At 35.2% G+C, this 8,510-nt stretch overlaps 1 pseudogene; it reads right to left on the reverse strand.

The window, feature by feature from the left end:
• Positions 1–2,566: 2,566 nt before the first annotated feature.
• LOC141489160 (sorcin pseudogene) lies at positions 2,567–3,286 on the reverse strand (annotated as a pseudogene).
• Positions 3,287–8,510: the final 5,224 nt, after the last annotated feature.

Here is an 8,510-nt window from a genome sequence, read left to right on the forward strand (position 1 = left end):
AAAAGAAAGTGGAGGCATTAGAGCATAGGAAGAGGTGCAAAGGACCTATTATAGTAGAGGGAAAGTAGGAAGTGTACAATATGACAATCTTACTCTCAACAGATATGTCTTAGAGAAAGAGTTATATACATTCCCAATTGAGTTTAAAAATTTATGCTCCCCTACAAGAAAGGCAGGAACAGGGGAAAAGACAGTGAGACAAGCAGTAGTCAAAAGTAAAATATTGGTGAGGAGGGATAAGGGGAAAGCAGAAAGAAAAGTACTAATAGTAGGAAGAGGATGGAGGGAAAGAAAAACTTTTGCACAAATATGACTAATGCAACTAGAAGGAAAGCAGAAAATTGTGAAATAATTTTCATAGCTAATGTTTCTTAAGAAATAATGAGTGTGGGGGCAGCTAGGTGGCACAGTGGATAGAGCACTAGCCTTGGAGTCAGGAGTACCTGAGTTCAAATGTGATCTCAGACACTTAATAATTACCTAGCTGTGTGACCTTGGGCAAGCCACTTAACCCCCTTGCCTTTCACAAACCTAAAAAAAAATAACAAAAACAAATAAAAAAGAAATAATGAGTGTGGAAACAATGTAAAGACTAACAGGCTGCCTTCTATTGGGGGTAGGGGGAGAGAAGTGAGATTAGGAGAAAAAATGTAAAATTCAAAATAAATTAATTTTAAAAAAGAAATAATAATAATAATAATGATACTACTACAACTACTACTAATAATAATAATAATAACGGACTTTGGAAAAGTCTGTAAAAACTTACATGAGCAAATACTGAATGAAGTGATTAGAACCAGGAGAACATTATGCAGATTAGTAACAATACTGCATGATTAACAACTATGATGGATGCAATGCCTCTCAGCAGTTCAGTGATCAAGGACAATTGATACATGTCCACAGAGAGATTTATGAAGTCTTAATGCAAAGCAAAGAATATTATATTCCTATTTTTTAGGTTTTTGCAAGGCAATGGGGTTAAGTGGCTTGCCCAAGGCCACACAGCTAGGCAATTATTAAGTGTCTGAGGCAGGATTTGAACTCAGGAATTCCTGACTCCAGGGCTGGTTCTTTTTCCATTGCACCACCTAGCCTCCCTGATTATGTTCACTTTTTAAGAATTCTTTTATGTTCTTTCTTTCCCTCTCATGATATCCCCCCCCCCCCCAGTCTAATTCTCCTTTCACAGCAGGATTAATATGGAAATATAATAAACATGCTTGTACAGGAACACCTTTTATCAGATTCTTCATTGATGAGCATAGTTACATTTTACTCTCCAAAATGGGTTGGATCAGTTCACAATACTAGAAGCAATCCATTAGTCCCAGTCCTGCCACAACCTCTCCAACATTGATCATTTTCCCTTTTTGTCATCTTAGCTAATCTGAGGGGAGAAGGAAGTGAGAGCTGTAGGAAAAAAATGTGGAACTCAAAAGCTAGCAAAAATATGAATGGTAAAGCTATTTTTGTATGTATTTGGGAAAAAAATAAGTAAAAAGGAAAGGGGGAGAAGAAACCTATCTCCCTTTAGGATAAAACACTTCCCTAACCATTCTCTTTGAAACTAATTTATTTTTCTCATGCCTAACAAACTGGGCAGGGAGAAAGAGGAGACACCATCTTTTCTTTCTCTTTTGCCACTTTCAGACTTTGCCATTACTCAGTATCCTTCTCTTCTGATAAGACATGATCAATTTATAACATTTTGTCCAGATAGTTGTTATCATCTTCCAGCCTCAAGGCAAGATCATTCACCTATATTTCACAAAATCAGTACGTTAGTCATAATCCTCCTCTCTGTTCCAAACCTTTCAGTTCCTATGTTCTATATCACCATCTATAACAGCCATAAACTTCACCATTAATCATAGTTGTGCTACCTCCACAATTCTGAATTCTGGAATGTCTCTTATTTCTATTCTGTATCTTTACCTCTGTCTCATTTTTCTCATTTTTTTCATTACTACAATTTATTACTACAATTACTACGATTACTACAAATGCCCCTCCTATTCTTTCAATTTATCATTCCTGCTCAGATTTACCTTTTTTCTACTTTTGATATAATTAACCGCTTTTGTTATATTCTTATAGTCCAGCCTTCTTCCTTGTTCTCTCTTACTCTTTAAAACTATCAATATCATTACCTAGCTGTGTGGCCTTGGGCAAGCCATTTAACCCCATTTGCCTTGCAAAAACCTAAAAAAACCCTAAAAAAAAAAATCCTATCAACATCAGCCATCCCATTTTTCTCCCTTTCTACTCATTCAAAGAGTTGTCTTTCTTTTTTTTTTTCATTAAAATGTTTTAATAGATCATAATGGAAAATACATAGTATGGTCTCAAACATTTTATCATCTTAAATTTACATAACTGCTGAGCAAGAAAATAAAGCATGATTAACAATGGCTCATGGGAATGCCCAAACTCAAGGCATGATGTGTTATACTTGATTTTTAAGTTATTAAAATTCCTTTCCTAATAAACATTCATTATCAAAACTAAAAACAAAAACCTTAATTGTATATAAAGTAATAAACTTTTACAAAATGAGTCTTTGAGGATGTGCCGAAGTTAAGTTACATACATTACAGATGACAGATAAACAAACGCAAAGCAAAATGCAAACAGAAATGTTGATCATGTCCACCATCTTCTTCCTTGGATTTAGACACTCATCACATATTGTATGAAATCATCATATGGGAAATTCACAACACCTACTTGAGCTGTATCTCTTCTTGGAAAACTGTCAGTGAGAGCTCTTGAGTTTTACACAACAAGCAATGTAGTCATCAAAAGTTATCTTTCCATTGGTGCTGTATCTTTTTGCAATTGAAGTCACAGCTTGGAGGTTCAATCTAAATCCCATAGCCCCAAAAGCTTTCTGCAGCTCTTGAGGGTCCACTATCCCACTTCAGTCACTGTCAAAGCTAATGAAGTGTTGTCTCTAGCCATTCAACACGGCCCAAAGCTTCTTAAATTCACTAAAACCCATGGTGCCAGACATATCCCTCTCTAACACTGAGACCATAAGTCTGCAAGTCTTCTGGTTGAAAGGTTTGTAGCCTCCAGCAATGCCCGACTGGGTCAGACATCTCTGCAATTCATCAGCATCTATCTGCCCATCCTGGCCGGCGACGGCCGCGAAGTATCCGTACAGTGGGTCCTGGGTCTATCCGGGGAAGGCCGGGCCTCCGGGGGTGCCCCCATACCTGCCTTGGAAGTAGCCTCCTCCACCTGCGCCAGGGTGCCCCAGGTAGGCCATGACCGCGACCGTGACCGGAGCCTCGTCCCGGAACCACCGCCGCCAGAGTTGTCTTTCTAGTGCAAATCAATCCTCCTCTTACAATTTTGATCCAAATCTTTTTTATCCCTTCCAGTTGCTTATGCTATTTATCATTTTATCTTTTTTCTATTTATATCCTCTTGATGCCTGGGTCTCCCCCACAGTCAGATAATTTGTACTTCACCTTGCATTCTCTTTCTACAATCCTCAATTCTTCTGTCTGTCATAGTCAAACTACTAGGAAAAAGTCATTTATAGTCAACTTCTATGATAGCTCACCTTTTATTTACTTTTCCACTTCCCTTTTTCCATCTTCCAGATGTCAACAAAACACAAAATATACACTCCCCAAAGATTGTTAATAGCTTTTAAAGCTGCCAATCACCCTCTATTCCTAGATACCCTCTGCTTCCTTGAAGAAATTACCTTCTACGTTTTCATCCATTCTTAACATCTTTTGTTAGATCACCATCTATATCAGGGCTGTCCAACCTTACTTTTAATAATTTTAATTGAAACAATAGACAGTATATTTCGATATGCTATTTTTGTGAGAGTTCTGTGTTAGCTCGACTTCATTTACTAAAGTATTTAGCAGACTCACAGGTGGGCTGCATGCAGTCTCACTTCATGTTGCATGCTTTGGACAGCCTTGATTTTTATTATGCTAAGTATGGCTATTTCCCAAGACTCTGTCTTATATCATCTTTTCCTATTCCTTCATGATCTCATCAGATGCTATTATCATCTTTACATAGAGGACTCTAAAATCCATAAATTTTATTCTAACATCTCTTCTGAACTCTAGGACAGGAAATATACAACTGCCTGCTAAAAATATCCACAGGGATATTCCATTGACATCTTAAACTCACCAAGTCCAAGACAGAGTATATTATCTTGTTACCTAAAACTATCATTTCATTAAAAATGTTTTTTTAATATATTGAAGGTACCAATGATCTTTCTAATAGGCAAGGACCTCAATTAGAATCTTCCTTGGAATTTTCCTTTCTGAGGCATCAACTGTCAAAAAGTGACTCTTCTACCTCCATAATAAATCAAAAGATCAGACTTTTTCCTCTACTCACATTGCTACTACCATATGTAAAGCCTTTATTGCCTATGTAATGCTTTTCCCTTACTTTTGAAATGGCCTCCAAATTGGCCTTTTTGCTTCCAGTCATCTTTCTTTCATCCATTTTCTACACAATTGATAAAATAGTCTCCCTTCTCAAAATTCTACAGCAGTTCTCCATTACCTCTTACAAAGTCAGGCTAGAATATAAATTTGCCCACATTCTTTCTTCTACTTCTGCTATTTTCTTTATTGCATCTTTTTTCCCTTCACAAATTCTACTTTCCAGATAAACTAAACTATTTGCTATTTCTTGAACTTGAAACATCATTTCTGGCTTCTATACATTTTCAGAAGTCAGTTTCCATGCTATTTTCACTGATAATAACATGAGTCATCATAAAAAAAACAGAAATAACACTTTCAAAGTTTTCAAAGTGCTTTACATTTATTATTTCTTTTGATTCTCACAACAAATTTATAGTGTAAATACATCTATCATTCCCACTTTAAAATTGATTAAATTGAAACTCAAAGTAACTATAACTTACCTAGAGTCAAATAGATAATAAGCGACAGAAGTGAGATTCTAATCAATTCCCTTCTATATAAATATCATTTAGAATTATCATTTTTGTCTGGACCTGTACTTTTATTTGTGCAAAGAAAGCTTCTAACAAAGAAAATAACTCTGCCAAGGCAAATTGGTTTAAATGTTGACTTCCAATATCACGTAGCTACATAGAGCACTGAAAAGTTATGGGACTTGCCAGGCATCATAGAATCAATATATGTCAGAAGCAGGACCTGAATCTAAATCTATCACAATATGAGCCAATCTCTCTATTTATTATTCTATACTGTCTTTCTACCTAATAATTGTCCTCTTTCTCCTACTTTCCAAATCATTTAATTCTTTCATCCTTTCAGTTTAATTCAAATAGATATAGTCAAGGGAAAAATAATGAATCTACTATTATTATTTAATGTTCTTTAGGATATTGTGTAGGGGAATAAAACAGACATTTTTGTAGTTGAATAAAGATATTAGAATGCAAACTGACTGCAGTTTAAATGAAAACATACTTGATATAATGTCAGTATTCCCACATGACTTTGAACTCTTCTGCTGGGGCTGTTGTTTTTGTGGTTACTTTTGTCCTAATGTAATCATTATTATTGTTACCTCTCAGAATACTTAACTTTCTTCAAGTTTATTTCCACTGTTACCTATTTTGTAAAACCTTTCCTAATACTCAAATTTGTTTCTGTATTAAAATTCACATAAGAGTAAAATAGATCTTGAGATGGAATAGTGGCAAAAAGGAACACTTTCCAGAGAAAGTGGCAGAATTTTATGCCAGGGAGCCCATTTTCCTGGGGGAGGGAGAGAGATAAAGTGAATTAAATTCATTATGTTTTTCCACAGGGAATTTACACAAAGACTGGAGGGAATTTGCTCTGTAAAGTAAATCACAGGGGTCCAAAGCTTCTAAGAGCATTCACATGAATAACCATCTTCCCAAGGAACATTATCTCCTCTGAAAAAAATGATCCCCATTAGACTGGAAAATAGTACCTTATAAATGCTTCCTATCCTCTCCAGGAATTTTACAACATCTCCAGACACCAGGTCAGTGCATTTAGCTCTGAAAGTACAGGGACATCACATTAGAGATGATGTGGGGTCTTTTTTTGGTGGGTGGTTTACCATAGCTTTATTCTTCAAGCTTTGAATATAATATAGAATTGAGCATGGATGTTTTGCTATAAAATACTGGTTGACTTGGTAAGGGGAGCAATAATTAGAAAGGAGGAAACCCTTTAAACTAAGGTATGTGTGTGTCTGTTTCTTTGTGTATGTGTGTGTGTGTGTGTGTGTGTGTGTGTGTGTGTAAGATTGACAAGAGTATGGAGATATGTAGGGGCTCATTCTCTGAATAATAAGTTTAGATATGCAAAATAATATTCAAAGAAGATCAATTATTTTGAAATAAAGTTATCAATTTAGAGGTGGGTGAAAAGGTTGAAGAGTTCAAATTAAGAACCATTGCCTTATAATGCATTCAGAGTAAGGAAGACTCAGAAGCTACTGCAATGGTTTCAGGTTGCCTTCTAGGGTTTGATTCTTTTTTTATAAGTCTGAATATAGTTCATAGCTTTAAGAAAATTTATCAAATGTCATTGAAAAATTTCCAGATGAGTTATATGAGATCTTCAGAAGTCATCAAATTTAAAACAATACAAATTGTGTTTCCAAACATAGACATATATAACATTCTAAAGTTGATTTCATCTTGCAAAATGATGAGTTTCTGGGAACATAAAATGTTGGAGAACACCTGGAGGGAAAAAAGAGGAAATGAACACCCCCTACCCACCCACCCCGGATCCATTACAATGTGAAATAGGGTACTAGGATTTTTGATCAGTGATCATCCTCAAGGAGTCTACAAGGAGACAGCTGCATCAGGTTAGAATTGTTGGAGGTCCTTTTCTGCTCTATCATCCTGTGATTAGCATAGAACATCTGGAGAAATTTGTATGTAAAAATGGAGAGACATTTGATAGAATCAGTCACAAAGATTAGTACTGGCTTGAGAATTAACCTGTGTACCCACAGAAATTTAAGTAAGGAATTAAACAGATTAAGGGAATGACAAATCTGACCATTCCAGAACTGGGAATTGATCATTTTTGTTACATATTGTCAGATAATTAAATACTGTCAGACAAATTATACAGTAATTGTATCTATTAAAAGATATATAATTATGTTATAAAGGGATATGATTATGGTCCATCAAATTGGGAGGAACAAAAAAAATTCTTCATGGATCTGAGTTTTGGTAGGTGGATTAGGGAGAAAATGATGGGCATGCTGGAATACAAAGATCATTATTAAGTAAAAGTTTTATCTGAACAAAAAAATATCAAAATTATATGAATGACCCAGAATTTATTCCTTCCATCATGTTCACTGTGTTCAAAGAGTTAACATAAATTAATTAGAAGAACTAGGTGGCCTCATAGACTGAGTGCTGGATCTTCAGTCAGAATAATCTGAATTCCAATCTGGTCTCAGACACTCACTAGCTATATGACTTTGGTTGAGTCATTAAGTGAGTCTGTTTACCTTAGTTTTCTCAGATGCAAAATGGGGATGATGATAATAGCACCTACCTCTCAAAGAGACAATTGAGATGATCATTTGTGAATGTTAACATGATGTTTGAAACATATGAGGTGCTATGTAAAAATCAATTATCATTATCATTATCACCATCATCATCACCACCATTATTATCGTCACTATTTCCATTTAGTTTTGATTTGAGAAAGAATGATAAAATTTTAAAAATGAGGAATTTGATTGTACCTTCTATTCTACCCCCCTTTCTTTGAGATATTCTGCTTTTTAGACCTCTAAAAAATCACTATAGAGTGGTTAAAAAAAATGGGATTAGAATACATATTTACATAAAAGATGCATAGAATGATTCTACTTTTCTTTTTTTTATTTTTTATTTAAGGCAATGGGTTAAGTGACTTGCCCAAGGTCACACAGATAGGCAATTATTAAGTGTCTGAGGATAGATTTGAACTCAGGCACTCCTGACTTCAGGGTTGGTGCTTTATCCACCGCACCACCTAGCTGCCCCAAATGATTTTGCTTTTCAATAGCTATTGATTTCTGTCAGGGAACCTTAAGAGGGAGTTTGGGACTGGAGAATTTTGGATTCAAATCCTTGACAGAGCACTTACTCATTGTATGTCAAAGAGCACATAACCTCTCAACCTCTCTGAGTATTACTTTTCTTCATCTATAAAATGGGAATCATAATTCTTACACTGCCTACCTCAGAAGGTTTTAAGGAAAGTTCTTTGAAATCCTTTAGTACCCAATAGAAATGAAAGCTATAATTATTAGAATTATGACACTTTTAGATTAAAAGAAAATAATAATACTGCACATCTTCAGTATACAGAAAAAAGGGAAATGTGTAAGACCATTAAAAGGAGGAGGAATTCCTGATTTTGACAACTTTTAGGCTATGATATCAAGATAAATATAAAATCAAAATGAGGGACAATCTTGATTCATCCCCTTTATAGAATTACTTTATCTGCAGT

Source organism: Macrotis lagotis, chromosome 1 (assembly GCF_037893015.1).
Source record: "Macrotis lagotis isolate mMagLag1 chromosome 1, bilby.v1.9.chrom.fasta, whole genome shotgun sequence".
Lineage (NCBI taxonomy): Eukaryota > Metazoa > Chordata > Mammalia > Peramelemorphia > Peramelidae > Macrotis > Macrotis lagotis.